The sequence below is a fragment of the Equus caballus genome, chromosome 25 (assembly GCF_041296265.1).
Source record: "Equus caballus isolate H_3958 breed thoroughbred chromosome 25, TB-T2T, whole genome shotgun sequence".
Taxonomy (NCBI): Eukaryota; Metazoa; Chordata; class Mammalia; order Perissodactyla; family Equidae; genus Equus; species Equus caballus.
This window is the reverse complement of record NC_091708.1, coordinates 44,718,512-44,735,713: the sequence shown is the minus strand read 5'-3', so window position 1 is coordinate 44,735,713 and position 17,202 is coordinate 44,718,512. Positions and strand designations below refer to the sequence as shown.

Genomic DNA, 17,202 nt, shown 5'->3' with positions numbered 1-17,202 from the left:
TCACAGATACAAAAACCAAAGCCGAGAGCCGAAGAGGCCTGTCCATGGTCACGTGTGGGGGAGACCAGGCACATGGGCACAGCTCCCATGCTCGACAAAGAACTGCCAGAAAGATGTGAACCCCAAGCCCCACCGACACCTCCAGGCAGGAAGACAAGCCCCGATCTGCACCGCATGCCGAGTGTTCAGATGCAGGAGGAAGGGGCCTGCAAGAAACCTCAGGTTCACGGACGCAGACCTGGAGCGAGCCTTCGTGGTCACTCATCCGCGACAGCTGAGCAAGGATGGGGGAAGCTGAGCCCAGAGACTCCCAGCGTGGGCTCCAGGTTACCAGCAGGCCGGGGCTGGCCCCAGGACAAGACTGCAGGGCAGGCACACCCTACATCCCTTAATTCCTGACAGAGCAGGACGCAGCAAAGGGCACGGTGGGGCAGGAGCTCCCAGTCAAGCCAGCATAGCACCCAGGGCCAGGGTTCCCCTGTTTCAGGTTCCAGCTCCCAGACCAAGTGGTTCCAGAGACTGCCCAGCGTAGCCTGGCCCTGCGCCCACCACTATGTACGTGGCGCAAGGGGGCCAGGCCACAGCCCCCACACAAAGACACAGGTGAGGGGCCCCAGAAGTTAAGGGTAAACGTTCACAAACTGCAAAAGGATTTTAACAAGCCAGGAAGACAGCAGTGGTCCGAGCTCCCACCAGCTGGCCAGGTCTGGCTTGAGTCCTTCCCCTGAGCCACTGTGTGGCCCTGGGAAAGCCACTTCACAACTCTGAGCCTCAGTTTCCCCCGGAACCTGGGCACAAAAGAGAGCGTCCCTCTAGGGATGTCTGCAAAGTAAGTGAGCCACCACACGGACCTTGGGCACAGGGTGAGCTCACACGGATGTCCGTGCAACCAAACCCAAGGGAACTGGAACGTGAGCCGCACAACGCGGTCGGACTGGACCTGCCAGGACCCCAGCCTCTCACCTCCCTGCAGAGAGGGGCGACCAGCCACCCGCAGGCCTCCTCCTCGCACACCCCACACTCAGCCACCAGAAGCCGGAGCCAAGGCCCAGGGGCATCCGTATGGGGCCACCTGTCCGTCGCAGGACAGCTCCAGGCAGCCCGCGCCTCCTGCAACTCCCTCACAGGGAGCCCAGGAGGACGGGCCGTGTCCACTGCACCCCTCCAGCTAGACAGGGCCCCCCGTCCCCAGCCTCGGTCTCCTCCTCTGCACGAGGAGCAGAGCAAGGCGAGGAGAAGAGCAGCCATTCTCCCTGCCCTGGAACCCGCTGCCCAGACAGCCAGGGCAGGCCAGTGCCCAGTGGTCCTGTCCTCAGGCTGCGGGGTCTGCCAGACCTGGGACCTCTGCCACAGCCATGCCCACGTGACCTCAGACAAGTCACCTCCGTCTGCTCATCTTGGGGTGAGCAGCTGACAGAGGCAGCCTGGGAGAGCGGTGGCAAAAATCAGGACACGAGCCAGAGGTCCTCAGCAGGGCCTACACCACACACGTGCTCAGCAGCCGTGGCAGGCGTTAGAGAGGTAAGCCCTCGGAGAGGGCCAGTGCCTGGCACCCGGCCTGGGCTCTCCTCACCGGGGCAGACGTGCCACGAGCTCCACACCCCATAGGCAAGATCCGGCACCCTCCCAGGTCATGCTGCCCCCGGGCCCACCAATCCCAGCCCTCACCTGCCAGCCACCTGCGGTCCCCCGCCCGCCAGGCCAGGCCACCTCCTGAAAGAGAGGCCAGGAGGTGCAGCCTCATGGCGAGTGCGGGAGAGAGGTCCCACCACGGCGGCGGCCCCATCAGCCCGCGGCCTGCCGGCTCGGGGTCCCACAGCCTCCGGTGATGCAGCGTGGCAGCTCAGGGAGCAGCAAAGCCCTGGGAGGGGAAGGAGGCCCGGGAGGACCGGTCTCTGCAAGGCAGCCGGGAGCTCGGCAGGAGCAATTGGTGCTCGTGCTGGCCCGGCGGCCGAGTTCCCCTTTCCCAGGGCCAGCCCGGCCCACCACCCGCACCCAGACACCTGTGACCACAGGCAGCTCCCATTGGCCGACGTCAAGAGCTTCTTGGAAGAGGACAAGGACCCCGGTCTCGTTCCTCAATCTGAGCCTGCAGATGGTGCAGGAGACAAGGCCACCGCCTGGCCAGGGGTTGGGGCAGAGGGAACAAGCAAGGCTCAAAGAGTGGGCGGGCCTGAGTTCAAATCTGCTTCACTGCTGGCCAGCTGCCTGGCTGCGGGCTAGTTAGGTGACCAGGCGGAGCCTGCTTCCCCTGTCGGCGTGCTGGTGTGAAGATGGGGCAACGGGGCAGGCTCCTCATATGGTGCCAGCTGGCACACCCAGAAGTGCTCCATCACACAGAGGCATTGTGCCTGTCCTGGCCCAGCAGGGGTGAGGGCCGCCTGGGAGAAGCCCAAGTGGCCCTCATGGCAGCCACCTATCCCCACCCAGCCCCAGGTCCCCACCACACTGTCCCCCTGCTCCCCAGCAGGAGGCATCCTGCACACCCAGCCCTGGAGAGCCAAGAGTCTGGGCCCGGGAGAGGGTCCTGCAAGAGGTGGGACATGGAAGGCAGAGGCCCAGAGGCCAGGAGTCCAGGACAGAATGGGGTCACCGGACCAAAGAGGGCGGAATTCAGAGTGGGGCAGAACCTTGACTGCCGGGAGCCGAGGAAGAGCAACAAGGAGCCGGGGCCAGGGAGGCAGGGCCTGAGCAGGCCTGCACAGCCGCGGGCGGGGCCCTGCCTCGGAGCGCGTCTGCAGGAAGCCCGGAGGGAAGGAAGCTCTCACGGCTCCCAGCTGCCCTCCAGCCCCACAACGGGGTCATTCTTCCGGGGCACAAAACGCCTTTTGTGGCCCATCAACCAAGGCGCAGCCCAGGGCCGGTAGTGGAAGTGGGGGAGCTGGGGCCACAGCACAGCCTTCAGCCCCACCGGTCCCTGGCAGGCGAGTGGGGGTCCTCGGTCCTCAACCCCAGGAAGTCTGAGACCCCACCCACTCTGTCCACAGTGGGCTGCCCTGCCGAGGCTACAGGGGCCAAGGCTGCCCGCACATCGTCTGCTGCCCATAGCCGATGCCGAGGACGGGCGGCCGAGACATGGCTCAGGGCCAAAGGAGCACGACGACTCTCTGGTGGTAGCCCCCACGCGTGCCCACCCTGTCCGAGAAGGCTTCTGCACTCCATGGTGGCTGTCGGTCACACTGGAGGCCAGAGGGCCATGGACCAAAGATGGGCAGGGCCTCACTTGAGGGCCCCGCTGCCCACTACAGCCCTGGCACCGTTGGACACAGGCGAAACCAGGTGGTGTCCTCCTGCAGGACTCTCACAAAAGGACCAGGCTGACCAGGCTGACAGCCCGGCAGGAACCCTGCCTCGGTCCCTCCTCCCCTGCCCCGCCCAGTCACTCAGCACACCCCACACCCATCCACCAGTCTGCTCACGTTGCACTCTACATCTGAAACCCAACTTATCGGGGGGCCCAGGCAGGTCCCTCCCCTCCAGGGGCCTCCCACCCCACCCCACCCCATCCTGACCATAAAGGTCCACACTCACAGGAACCCACTGAATTCCCGATTCCCCGACGTTCCCCAACAACGGGCTGTCCTGGTGCTCATGTGCCCACAGCCTGTGACAGCCCAACTCCATCCTCAGTCACAGGGGACCCGCATCACGGCTCGCTGCCCTCTGCACCCCGGCCCCACCACACAGAGCAGGCACCCCAGGAATGTCTGCCCAGTTTGGGTGGGAGGATGACGAGGGCAGTGCCCAGGGGTTACACTGCCGAGGGGAGGGTCCCAGGACTCCCGGCTCTGGCAGCCACGGGAGACAAGATGGTAAAACATTTCCTGCGATTTCACTTGGTTTGAGTTTGGGCCATGTGCACGTGTTACTATATTTTTATAACAATGACATAAACCGCCACTGCAGAGGCCTAACTTCAGCAAGACCCAGTCCCGAGGTTTCTGCCACGCCTCCTCCGTGTGGGCCCGGCTCCCTCACGCTCTCCTTCACTTCGTCCAGCTCCCTCATCGTCCGGTTCACTGGCTCGTGAGGACCACACCTGGATAAGTTCGCCCTATGGACAGCGGCATGACGAGGTCCCGCCCAGAGCGAGGATCACAGCCCAGCCTACTCCACGCTCACGCAGCCCATTGAAGGCTTTATTCCCCAAAGGCAAGCCATGCCAACTCAGCTGTGGCTGGTGGTCAAGCGTGACCCCCAGATCCTCCTCAGCTGCCTGAGGGCCTGGCCAGTCAGCCGAGAGCCTGTGCTCCCAGGGCGGGGTGGGGAGGTTCCCGTGAGGTCCTCTTGGCCTCACCCCACCGAATCAGCTCATTTGTGCCCAACAAGCCTCATTGCTTGAAAGCTCACTCTTGCCGTCTTTAGCAACCAGGTAGGAAAAGGTGCTCAGTGCCACCCACAGCTCACCCTCAGCCCCACGGGTGGCAGGAAGGGTCTGGGACTGCAGGGTCCCCTCTCAGAGCCAACACGGATTTACTTCCCAGCTCAGGAGGACTGAGAGAGCCCTGCTGACCAGGAACAGGGCCTGTCCCATCAGCTGGGTGGCCCCAGGGGTGGTGCAGCCTGGGCGCACGTCCCTGCCACGGTCCACCTGTGTGCTGACACCTGGGGAGGCCTTGTGCAGAACTGGGTGCTCAGACGCCACCAGCCCCCACCAGCCGCGCACACTTGTGTGACGTGTGCAAGCACACAAGTCATATCTATGTGGGTCACACGGCCCAAGAGTCCAAGCAGCACGAGACCAGCCCTGCGTATGGCCAGGTGCCTCCCCGCCCTGCGGAGTCTCAGCCCCTAGGCCCTGCCCCAGGCAAGTGTGTCCAAAGGTGCTCAAACATCTAGCAAGCGCCAAGAACACGCAAGGCGCTGAGAAGGATCGCGAGCACAGTCTCGGCCCCTCTGGGTGGGCAGAAAAGGGGCGGGGGCTGCCCAGGAGTGGGCGGGACCGGCTTGGACGGTGCGCATCTCTTTCCGCCCAGCACTAAGCGACATCCTCAGTAGCGTGAGGTTGGCCATGGTGGGAGTGTCATCGCCACAGAAACTGGAAAACACCATGGACCAGACACTTGGGGTCCTCTCCAAGCCTCAGCTTCCCCCTCAGGTCACTGGACTGGGTTGTGCTCCCCCAGTACCCCATGAACCCCCCAGACCTGCTGTTCCTTCCAAGCACAGGAGCCCCCTTCATCCAGTGCCCCACCTCTGGGCTGCCTCGCCAGTCCAGCAACGTCCAGGATGACAACCCAGGGTCACCCCTGCGGACGGGCCTGGGGCCGCCTGGTGCTGCCCTCTCCCGCCAGCTGCCCTGGACCTGCCCCAGCTCCTGGCCCCTGGGAGGCGCCTGGCCCCACGCAGCCCACTGCCCTCCCCAGGGCTCACCCTCCCCATCAAGGTGCTGAGGCCAGAGCCCAGGCCCTGGCAGAGCACCCCCACTCCCCGCCCCCAGACCTCAGCTTCCTTCCTCCCACACATGGCTGGCCAGCAGCAAGGGAACGGCAGGGAGGGCCGGCGGTGGGCAGAGGCACTGGCCCCACCGGGGATGTGCAACCCCAGCGAGCTGCCCCCTCCCTCTCGCTCATGTCCTGGGGGGTCCAGGAGGTTGGGGGGTCAGCACAGAGATCGAGGGCCACCATGAGGCAGCAGCTTCTCCCACACTCCAGGGTCTGTGGGCAGGGGCGAGGAGGCGAGGGGCCTCAGGGGGCCCTCTGACAACTGCGCCTGACGGCAGCATGCACAGCTGCCCCTGTCACCACCCAAGCAGTCCCACCCGGGAGAAGCACCTGATGCCTCCTGTGTGCCCACACCCAGGAGACACCACTTCACAAGACCTACTGTGCAGCAGGCCCGGACGGAGGCACTGCCTCCCTTCCAGTTGGCTGCCAAGCAGAGCACCCCGGGGAGGTCAGGGTCTAATTCAAGGTGAAGCCGCCCCTCAAAGTCCTGACCAGGGCCCCTCGCCCCCAAGGCTGCCAACAGTCAGCTGGCAAAAGCCCCACATTCACCTAGGCGTCTCCATCAATCACTCCCACCAAGACCAGCCCCCTTCCCTCTCAGAGCAGCCCTGTGGCCACAGTGGTGGAAGGTAGGCTGCCTCAGCGTCCAGCCCAGCCCAAGTGTCTGGCCCTCTGTAGTTTCTGTGGCCCTCAGCCCCCTCAGCCTAGCCCTGGCCCCCAGAGCAGGCACGGTCATTCCCTCTGGATCTTCCTGCCAGGGACACCTCCTCCAGGAAGCCCTCCCTGCCCCTGCAGAGTAGGAAGATGCAGAGAGGGCCCCAGCCTCAAAAGACCCCTCAGAGCACTCAGCCCAACCCCACAGGTGCAGTCAGGGCCCACCGCCCCAGACCGCAGGTCATCCCTGGACCCCAGCCCCCAGCCCAGGCTGGTCACCTCTCCCAGCCTCAGTGCTTCAAAGCCTCTGCGGCCTCTGACCAGCCGCCCCCCTGCCCCAGACCTCCGTGACCAGCCCAGCCACATGCTCTCCCTCCTCAGTGGTGCCCACACTGGCCCCCGAAGGGCAGGAGCTTTCCCGTTGCCAGAAGCAGCAGCTGGGGCTGAGAAGTGCCCTCAGCACCCCATGCACGGTGCCCGGGTCATAGATCCGACAGGAGGCTCTGCTGGGCTCAGACCGGGTGCCATCAGACTCCGCCCTGCTCCACTCCCGCCCAGGGGAGCGCACAAACCTCCCGCGCCCCACAGTGGGGTGAACACACCCACATCCCCCCGCACCCCCAAAGGCCCACACACTCCCACCCCTCCTGGGGCTCACCGTCTCAGCTGCCAAGTGGGCAGTGGTGTGCTGACCCTCAGCAGCAGGTGGGGCGGCTGCCGTCCTCACGACCCCCAGCTCTAAGCCCCCTGACCCCAGGACTGGCGGGCCTGGAGCCCCCCGGAGGCCCCTCCCCTGGCCTCGCCCTCCAAACCGGGTACGAGGGGTCTGCAGAAGGGGCTCGGTGAGTCTCAGCAGCCAGTGTCACCCCTGGCCAGACAGGAGCAGGACCACGGGGCCGGCAGGCGAGGGGCACGGGCATGGGCGGGCAGGGGCCAGCCTGGAGGCGTGTGGGACTCCCACACTGCCTCGTCTGCTGCCTGGACACCCAGGGACATCGACCCACCAACCGCAGCGCCTAGACTCCGTCCATCTGCTCTCCTGCCCTCCCCTCCCCACTCCCGATGGGCTTTCTGCCCCCATGAAAGGCGAAGCAGCCTCTGCTCCTGTGGAGCCCTGACCCGGGAGGCGCCCGGGCCTCAGGCAGGAGAGCCTGGGGGAGGCTGGGTCTTGGAGCCCCTGATCCCTGATCTGGCCCCATCCCAGTTCCCCCGGAGGCCAAGGGCAGGCACCCACCCCAGCCAGCTGCCCTGTCCCCATGCTGCGGCCGGTTCCCATGCCAAGCCGGCGGCATGCCTCAGCACGCAGCAGGGCCCTGCCGCCCCCACCCCCAGCCTCGGCATGACTCACAGGGCCGGCACGTCGCCTTCGGCCCCACCGGGCGGCCGCCCTGAACACACACACCTGCCCAGACTTGAAGCCGGCGGACGGCAGGGCGGGCCTGGGATCCGGGTGTCCCCAGTGTTGTCGGGCCAGCCAGGCCCTGCGCTGCAGAGGGGCTCCCGGGAGGGGCCCAGGAAGGTCACAGTCGGGCAGGTGGCCCAGGAAACGCAGCCCCTGCAGGGCTGGGCCCCAACCCTGATGGCCCCAAAGGCCCAGGAGCTCAGATCAGGCCTGCCTCCTTGAGTCACCTAGCCCAGACGCCAGCAAGGTGACCAACCGGGGAGGGCGCTGGGCCCTCCAAAGGCCTGCGGCCACTGCCCCTCCCCATGTGAGGCTGAGCTTCACCCAGGGAGGCCAGAGAGGACAGCAGGCCCCAGGCCCCTACAGGCCACAGGCCTCTGGGTCCCAGGCTCTGGCCCGGGCCACGTGGGGAAGTCCACTGTGAGGAGGGGCTCGGCCAGGCCTTGCTCCTGCTCAGGCCAGGCCCGAGGTCTCAGCTGTCAATCGGGAGGGTCCTGTCACCTCCTGGGAAGAAGGGGGGCCGAGAAGGGGTGACACACAGGAGGACAAGGCCCTGCCAGTGGTCAGGGGAGCCTGGGAGACACCTCCCAGGGGGTAGCCACACCTCAGCTCAAAGGGTCAGAGTGGGCCTCTGACACAGAAGGGCCCCCAGGCCACTGGGCGACGACGTCCACTGTCCCGACCCACCACTCCGGGGCAGCACCCTTCTCAGACACCCCATCTTGGCCCCTCCTGACCACAGCCAGGGAGCAAGGGAGGCCCGTCCCAGCATCTCCCCAAGAGCCCACAGTGCTGGGCACCCACCTCAGGGCAGCCTGTGCCCCTGCCCTCAGGGGGCCCTCAGGAAGTGGGGAGAGAGCCCGGAGGGCAGGGCCTCACCTGGTACAGGTGAGTAGATACAGGGTCTGAAGGAAAAGTAAAAGCAGAAGAACCAGCAAGAGCACAACAAGGACAAGCAAGAAGGAGAGGGAACAGCATGACGTCCAGTCTTGCTGCACAGAGGAGGGGTGCGGGGGAGGGCCGAGGAGGTGGGAGGGGCCCAGGATCTGGCCTGGATCCCAGGAGCTGTGTCAGCAGGAAAGTGACCCCACCCGGCAGTAACTGCATTTGCTGACTGACTGGCAGACAGCTGGCAGCACAGGCCCCACCCCCACCCCTAATGGAGGGAGAGCAAGGGGCTGGTGGCCCCCCAAAGACAGAAGCAGGCCTCTCTTCTGGGCACAGGATGGAGCAGGACAGTCCGACTCAAGGAAATCAGACCACGTCTCAGCCACGGGCAGCCTGACCTCGGCCCTGCGCCCAGCTCGAGGGGCTTGCACAGGTGTGAGCACACGTGCCAGGAGGGCCGCCTGGGGCCAGGGCCTCCCCTGGACTCCCTCCCGGAGGCAGATGGACGCTGGTCAGGCCGGGGTGGCCCCGGGACCCAGAGCCCTCAGTGTGCGGGGAACCACGTCCCTCGGCACACCGGCTCCAGAGTGGGGAGATGGCGGGCGGGCACGTGGCCCCGGGCTCCTGGCCCTCTGGCTGCGCCGGAGCCGTGACAGAGCCTGTGAGCCCCGGCCCTGCGCTGGCTGAGGACACGGAGAGAGCCGCCAGCCCACACCTGCTCCGAGGCACTGCCACAGTCCAGCTGGGCATCAACCTCCCGCCAGAGGACACCTCACTGGGGACAGGGTCCAGGGCCTGCTCTCCGGGTGCCCCAGAGCCCGGCTCCGAGCAAATAAGCCAGCCAGCATCCTCACCTCCCTCCAGGCCACGTCTTCTCCCTGCTCCGCCTTCCAGAGACAGGGCAGTGCAGCCCCTCAGGAGGCAAGGGCTAGGACCCCACCCACAGGCGAGGGGCTGGGGTCTCGGCGCAGGGCCCTGAGCACAACCAGCTCACGGCAACCCCCGCAGGCAGCCCAGCTCTGACACAGCCCCAGCCGATGGAGGACACAGCCCTCTGCTCGTGATGACAGCACCGGTCCCACAGCGGGCCCCTGCAGCGGCCAGCACCCTTGGCCCCATGCTCTGCCGGCCCCTCCCTGGCCTTGCCCAGAACTCGTGGCAGCTGCCAGCCTCCTGCTGCACATGCCCCTGACCCCAAACATGGTGAGCGTGAAGCCTATTCGCCACCCACGGCATCGCCGTCCACTGCGCGGCCACCATCCCGGAGGACAGCGCGGAGGCTGGACCACGGGCTGCAACCCCTCTGACGGTCAGGCACCTCCTGGCCCTGCCAGCTGGCTTTTCCCAGCCCCGCGAGGCCCAGTGGAGCCGGGGTCTCACTCGGCACCCCTCCGCTCCCCTCCCCATCACCCCTCACCGAACCTGCAGGGCGGGACAGGCTCGTGGGGACACGAGCGGGGCTGGGCAGCAGCAGGCTGTGGCCGACCAAAACACGCACAGAGGATTAACACCAGGGGAGAGTCAGCCTCTGGGAGGACGACTTTACGTCTCTGAAGGAACAGGGTGCTCCCCCTTCCCCCTAAAATCCAACACGGGGTCAGACGGCGTCTTCGCCCCAGTCCCACCAAGCACTCAACACCCGGGCCTTCGTCCCGCCACTGATGAAACCGGGGGTCGGGCTCCCCACGGGCACAACAAGGATGCGAAGTGCCAAGGCGGAAGCCGGGAAAGCCACCCCCTCCGGACGTGCTCCCCTCGTGGCGGCCGCTCCCGGCTACAATCTTCGAGAAGGGAGCATGGGACAGCAGCCACAGGGCGCCAGTCCTGCGGGCCCCAGGCCAGCGACATGCACCGATGAATTAACAGGCCATTCACATGGTGAACTTGACACAGAGCAGCATCCTGCCTCGTAGGACGAAACAAGGACACGGACACACCTCACAGGCCACGGCTTCGGGAGAATCGGCCGCTGAAGAGAAGGCCCTGCCACTCCTGTTCCCATGAGGGCCAAGAAGAGACAAAGGGACACGGCGACACAAGTCCGGACAGAGGGGACCTGCGGTTGACTGTGACTGGGGCTCCCGCTCTGGGCAAGCGGACCAGAGCTCCCCGGAGCTGAGCACGGCTGGTGCTGAGCTCACCGCGAGCGCCTTCCGTCTCAGAGCATGGGGCCAGCTCTGACAGGGCCTGCCCACAGCGAGAGCATAATAGGGCCCTGCATGCTCTGGGCCTCCACCTGATGGCCCTGGAGTGAGTGGGGCCGGGCAGCCCCAGGGCCACCTGCTCCATGGTCAGGTGGTCACAGGGACAGGCCATCATGCCTGCACAAGGTGACTCAGGGAGGGGAGCCAGCTCAGCCCATCAGGGACCCGATGACCACCACTAACTACCCACACTGCCTGGGGGCCCCAGGAAGGGAGGGTGGGGCTGCCTAGGTCCCACAGCTCAGAAGCAGCAAGTCTGGGGTTCCCTTCCAGACCGGATCCCAGATGCCAAACCAGACTGGCCAGGGTCCCTGCTCCCAGTGCCAGGCCCTCACTCGGCTCCCCCCAGGCCACGGGCGACAGAGCCACCAGGAGGACCTGCATAGCTCAGGTCAGGAGCAGCAGCAGGGGGCCTCCCCAAGACGAGGGAGGGTGTGGGGCCAGGATACACAGACCATGCGCTGCCCGGTCGGCCAGCCACAGGGACATGAACGTGTCTTGCACGGGCCCATGCCAGCCCTCCACGGCCCAGGGACCCCAGTGCCCCAGGCCCTCCAGGCGGCCCCTGGCCTCCCAGGGATCCACAGCCCACACAGACCCCGCCAGCTTCTCAGAGCCCAGAACCCTCGCTGGACTCAGGTGCAGGGAGCCAGGCAGGTCCCTCCCCAGGCCCTGCACCAATGGCGGGAGAAGGCGCCTGCCCAACACCCCGATGTCCACCCGCCAGTGCCAGCCGGGGAGGGGCGCGGCGTATCCAGATCATCCTCAACACGAGGGACCCTGCGCCAGGCACTTTGCAACACGGACCTCATTCAGCTGTTTGAAAAACCCTACAAGCATTGCTGTCTTTTTGCAGAAGGGAAAATGAGGCTCAGAGACACAAAGTTCAACCTGCCCAAGGCCACTCAGCTGGTCAGTGGCGGGTGAGACCGGGACCCAAGGCTGCTGCCTGGGCACAAGGAACAGCAGGGCAGGGGTGCAGCCATGGACGGGGAGCGAACGGAGTGGGGCTGATGTCAGGGGCACAGAGACCACTCAGACAGGCGTCGCACAGACACACGGACATCAGCACACGCACAGCCTGCTTGAGACCCAGAAGCCCCTCCAATCCCCCAACCCAGGCCACGTCTGCAGGGTGGTCAGCACTGCTCGAGGCGCAGAAGGCCTGTGACAGGAGCAGGACCCTGGGTCGCAGGGCCCAAGTCCCCAGGAACACGCTGGTTCGCTCCTCTGCCGGCCTCGAGGAGGCATGGCCAGCCCCGGCAAGAGGTCAACTTCTCCCTCCCCAAAAACGGGGGGACCCTTCCTACAGGAGATCCCAACTTCAACAGAAACCGAAAACCTGTATTCCGTTTTGTTTATAAAATAAGAGGCTGTCATCGGGATACCCGTGCGGAGGAGGGCCAGGCGCGGCACTGCCATGGGTGGGGGGAAGGTGCACGGTGGGGGGCTTTGACTCCCCTCGTTTGGCGGGGGTAACGGAGTCTCAGGGTGGCTGGTTTTCAGCTTTTTTGGGGGGAGGCTATCTTACAGAACCTCAGCATCTCCCTCATTGGCCACGTGCACCAACATTCCCCCAGAAGCGCTCTCCAAGCCAAAGGTGGATTCGACCTCCTCCAGCCCCAGCCCCGCGGAGCCCTCCACCTCCCAGCTGAGCTGGACGGAGCCCCAGCAAGGCCGTCAGGAGCTCCCTGCCCAGCCCTGCGACCCAGCCCCCGCCCGGCTGTAAGATGAGCCGGCTCACCCAGCATCACTCGCCCGACTAACACCAGCCCGTGCGTCGGCACGGCCCCTGGGCTGACCCCGGGATGAACCGGGCTTTGCGCTGGGCTGGGGCCTGCCTGGAAGGCTCCGCCAGCCGCCTAGACCCAGCTTCCCGCGGCGTCCCGACCCCGGAGCTCCAGACGAGCCGAGGGCCACGGGGGGGGGGGGGGGGGGGGGGGGGGGGGGGTGTCCCTCAGCCGCCTGCCAAGAACGCAGCACTCACCTCCCAGCCCCTGACCGGGCAGCCGAGCGCCCAGACCACTGCGATTCTAGACACAGGAAGGTCTCCTGGGGGCCCAGGCCCAACCACGACCACAGCGGCCACCGCCTGCCCTCCTCCTCGCCCGCCCTGAGGCTCCCGGCCCTCTCCACGCTGCCCCATGCTCTCTGGGCCTGTCCACTCTCCCCCTAGCCTTGGGAACCGGGTCATTTCCAGGAACACACCAGCTCTCTTGCCTGTAGGCGTGGACGTGCTGTTCCCTGGGCCCAAAACTCCCCCATGTGTCTCCTGGCTCACTCCAACCCAGGCTCAGTTTAAATGACACCCCCTCCAGGAAGCCCTCCTGATCCTCCTGGGCAGGGTAGGGGCCTCTTCCACTATGTACCCCGAGAACACTCACCATGCCGCAGGGCGCCCCCAGCCCACTCGTGTGAGGCTGCCAAGGTCTGTGGGCTCCTGAGGGCAGGAACCATAACTGGTTCACTGAGCATCCCCGGGGCCTGGCACACAGCAGATGCCAAATAAAGACTTACTAAAGGGATGGATGGGGTGGGGACAGGAGAGCTAGTAACGGGTGAATGCAGGCTGAATACAGGTGAACACAGGATTCACCATAGTCCTTAAGAAGCAGCTGAGCAAGCACCAAGTTTCAAAGAGACCCCAAGGCACTGACAAGCTGTGCAACCCCAAGCAGGTTAAGCAACCTCTCTGAGCCCTTACTTCTTCTTCTGCAAAGAGATGTCACATATGAAGGAAGTGGCTAGGAGGCAGTGGAAGTGGACAAGTGACCATGAAGCTGGCCTTTCACATCCGTCCCCACAGGTGGTGAGGTACAGGTGGCCCAGAGCTAGCAGACCTGGGTTCAAGTCCTGGCTGCACGACTTACACCTGGGTGGGGCCTCAGGCATCTGACTGAACTCCTCTGGGTCTCAGTCCTTGTCCTCAGAAAGGGGACGGTGCCCTCGGCTTCGCCTCCCTTCACACGTCACACAGAGCACTCACCAGGGGGACAGCTATGCCCCACTGCCCCCTGTGCCAGGAGTAGACAGACAAACAAGGCTGGGCCCTGCCCAGGGACTCCCACACCAGAATCAGACAGAGAGATGGCCTTCTCCAGGATCCCAAAGGGACCGGTCAGTCAGTGACACAGCGCAAGGTGGAGGGTACTCTATCCTGGGGTAGACATCAAGGAGGGCTTCCTGCAAGAGGCACCACATGCCTCCCTCCAGCTATGACACGGTAGACTCCCACAGCCCCCAAACCAACCCCCAGGCACTCTGTCCTCAGTTGGGAGATGGGACAGACCGACATACATGCCACCCCGAGGGCAGCAACCCCAGCCATGGGCCCACGAGGACGGAAGACAGAGGCAGGAGCCCTGGCACCAGGAGGCGCAGGGTCCAAGGCCAGCCCCCCGTCCGGGCCGAGGCCCGCAGTGTTCTCATCTGGAAAATGGGCTAATAAACCCTCGAGACAGGGCCGCTGTAGGATAACCGGGCGAGCGGAGCATGGGCGGCTGCGGTGGGCAGGCCCAGACACGGGCCCCGGCACACGGCAGGCGCTTACAACCAGGAGCCTCTGTGGGGGTCACCTCTCTTTCCATTTCTGTCACCCCGGCCCGAGTGACGGTGCTCAGCACCACTGGCTGGAACCCACACAGTCCCCCCACCGCGACCCCTGAAACCCCCACCTCACTGCACTGGCCCCTGCTGGGTAGCCGCCTCGCTGTGTGGCCCAGCCCCAGCCCCTCACCCTCTCTGGGCGCCCACTTCCTCATCCATGAGAGACTGGTCTCCAGCCCCTCCCTCGCTGACAGGCGACAGGCAGACGCCGAAGTGGGGGCGAGGCCTGACCGCAGGCTCCAAGAACCCAGGCCCCACCCGCAGGGGCCCTAGCAGGGGTCTGCAGCAGCGCCTCACTGGGGAGGGCAGTCCTGAGCCCCTCTCCTCCTCCCCTTCACCCGAAAGCCAGACTCCAGAAGCATCTTTAACCAGCTCCACGCCCAGGCTGGTGGAGTCCCCTCAGGGATCAGAGAGCCTGGGCTGCTTGTCTGAGGTTGCACAGCTCCGAGTGGCAGAACGGGGCGCCCTCGAGGGTGTACTTTACCAGTGTACCATCGCCCCCTAGTCTGAACCTCGGAGAGTGGCCTTCACTATCCAGTAAACTGGACACCGGTGCCCTGTCTCCTGCTTAGTATCCCCAGCAGGTCACTTGGCCTCTCAGAGCCCCGGGTTCCTCCTCTGAACACTGAGCATGAGAACGCCCAGCCCAGAAGGCCACGAGAACGCACGATGCCCCAAAGCCGAGTGCCCGGTGCAGGCGGATGAGTGATGAATGTGCAGCCCCCCGGCCACTGTCTGCCCACTGCAGGGCAGGCCCAGGAGCCAGGCCTACCCCGGCCAAAGGGAGAGGGGCGCCAGCCAGCGTGGCCCAAGGCTCCCCCTTCCCGCCCTCTCCTCTCCTCCGGCCAGGCCCTCGGAGGGCACAGGGCCTGGGACCCTTGGCTGCCCCTGTCCACGATCCGGCTGCAGTATGCCCACCCAGCTGGCAAGCGTCCTCACCTGCCTCCGCCTCACCCCCTTCCTTCCGGCCCCGAGGACAGCAGCGGCTTGGGTGCAAATCCGGCCTTACTCTGAAGCCGCCTGACCTCGTAAGACGGGTAGGTCACAGGACCACGTGGGCCCAGAGTAATGTCACCCTGCCCCAACGTCACGACCTCAGCCGGCACCCTGGGCAGCCGTGGGAGGGACCCCTCATCTCCCCACGGGGCAGCCGGGCACACGGAGAGGGAGGTGCAGGCGGGGCCTGGCCCCCAGGCTCTGACACCCGGTCCTGTGACAGGCTGGCAGGATGTTGGGAAACCCACGAGCACGCATTTCGACACCGCCGGCCGCGTCAGCGACGGGTTTCGACACGCGGCAGCACCCGGGCAAGGGCCACTGCCATCGTGTGTGCTGCCCGCCCGCCTGCCACGTGGGGAGAGGCCAGCCTGGGCACAGCACCCCTAGCCCCTCAGCCCCCAGCCTGCAGACGGCCCTCGTTCCCAGAGCATGGAGACAAGCGTGGGGGCCCCTTGAGGGGCAAAAGCCACCCGCAGCCTGCTTCCCACAGCCCGGGCCCGGCTGCAGGCTGCAGGCTCCAGGACCAGCGGGGACCGCCCTGCGTGAGCCTCCGTGCACAGCTGTGCACCAGGACGAGGTCCTCCGCGGACCAGACTGGTCGGCCGGGGCGAAGTTGGGGAGAGGGTATTCTGGAAAGAGAAAGTGCCCATGGGGCAGCCCTCCTGCCCGGCACCGGGAGGCGCGGTAAGTGGCAAGACCCCCAGGCCCAGGCTGCCCCCTCGTGGTCGTCCCCACGGCAGCCAGCCGGGCAGAGCTGGCACACCCACCCCTCCCAGGCCAGCTGAGCCCAGGGGGCTGCTTGTGGCCTGCATGCCTTCCCTGACTTTTAACCAAAAACAAGACTGGGGCCGGGGACGGCCACTGCCACTCAAGGCCACCTTGTGCTCCAGGGACAAGGTCCCACTGATCATGACAGCAGCCCCAGCCCACAGAGGAGGAAACCAAGGCCCAAGGAGGGCCAGCGACTCGCCCCAGGGCACACCTCGAGGACACCCTTGGGTGGGGGCAGACGACTCTCCTTACTGTCCCCACATCAGGAGACCAAGGGGCACTCTGGCTGCATCCCAGGGAGTCAGGCAATGGGGTGCCCCCTCCCGCCGTGCCCACCAGCCCTGGAGCCCTGCCCCCAGCATCCCACCAGGTCTGTAAACCCAGCAAGATTCCGGAACCTCAGAGGACTTTGCTTGGCACGCTGGGTGCTGTGAACACCCAGCCCATCAGTTCGGGAGACTCGATTTGGGGATCTGGTGTGAGCTCACACATGGAGTGCCTGTGCACGCACACGTGTATGTCTGTGACTGCATAAACGTGTGTAAGGTTTCAGGTTAAAATGGGCCTTAAACCGGGAGGAGGGGGTATCCCAACTCAGCCTCGCCCCCCACGCCTCCAAACCACGAGGCTGACGGAGACGGCAAGGCAGCTTCGGGACAGCTGGGAAGGGACGGTCCCGAGGTCACTCAGCCAGAGAGGGACCCAGCCACCCCAGGCTGGACCTCGAACTCAGGCCCATGACGCCCAAACCCAGGGAGCACCCTGGGCGGGGCCAGGCGCATGCGACGCTCACAGGGAGGGGGCCCAAAAAGGCCCTCAGAGGTGTGGCAGTCATCGCCCATCACACTAAGACAACACACACACACGTGTGCACCACCCACAGAAGGACACGCCTGACTGCTCACCTAAAGCAAGACAGCCAGCTCTCCAGAACCTTCTGCTGCTCGGGCTTTTTCACCCCACAGGGTGCATCTCTACCGCAGCAAAGCGCAGGGAGGCCCCATGGCGGAGGCTGCCTGGCCCCGGGAGGGAGACCCCAGGCCCTCAGGGGCGCCCTCACCAGGGCCCTGGGACAGCAGGAGCAAGAGCATCGCCATTCTTCCCGGAGCGGCTGCGCCTCCTTCTGGGGCCGGGTCACGCCCGTCCAGCCCTGAGCGGTCTCTGCTGAGCCCCTGGGGCCCCGGGGTAGTGGGAGCCAGGAGCTGGCTGGTGGGCACACGTGGGCGCCTCC

At 65.7% G+C, this 17,202-nt stretch overlaps 1 protein-coding gene across 8 annotated transcripts in view; it reads right to left on the bottom strand.

Annotated features, from left to right (window-relative positions):
• RXRA (retinoid X receptor alpha) overlaps positions 1-17,202 on the bottom strand; it is a 102,479-nt gene that overhangs the window by 43,654 nt on the left and 41,623 nt on the right. The window contains exon 1 of one of the 8 annotated variants that reach the window (XM_005605923.4): positions 15,141-15,415. The exons of the other annotated variants lie outside the window; for them this stretch is intronic. The gene's annotated coding sequence lies outside the window, so the exon portion shown is untranslated. Of the gene's footprint in view, positions 1-15,140; positions 15,416-17,202 lie in introns of those variants that run through there. 8 annotated transcript variants of the gene reach the window in all.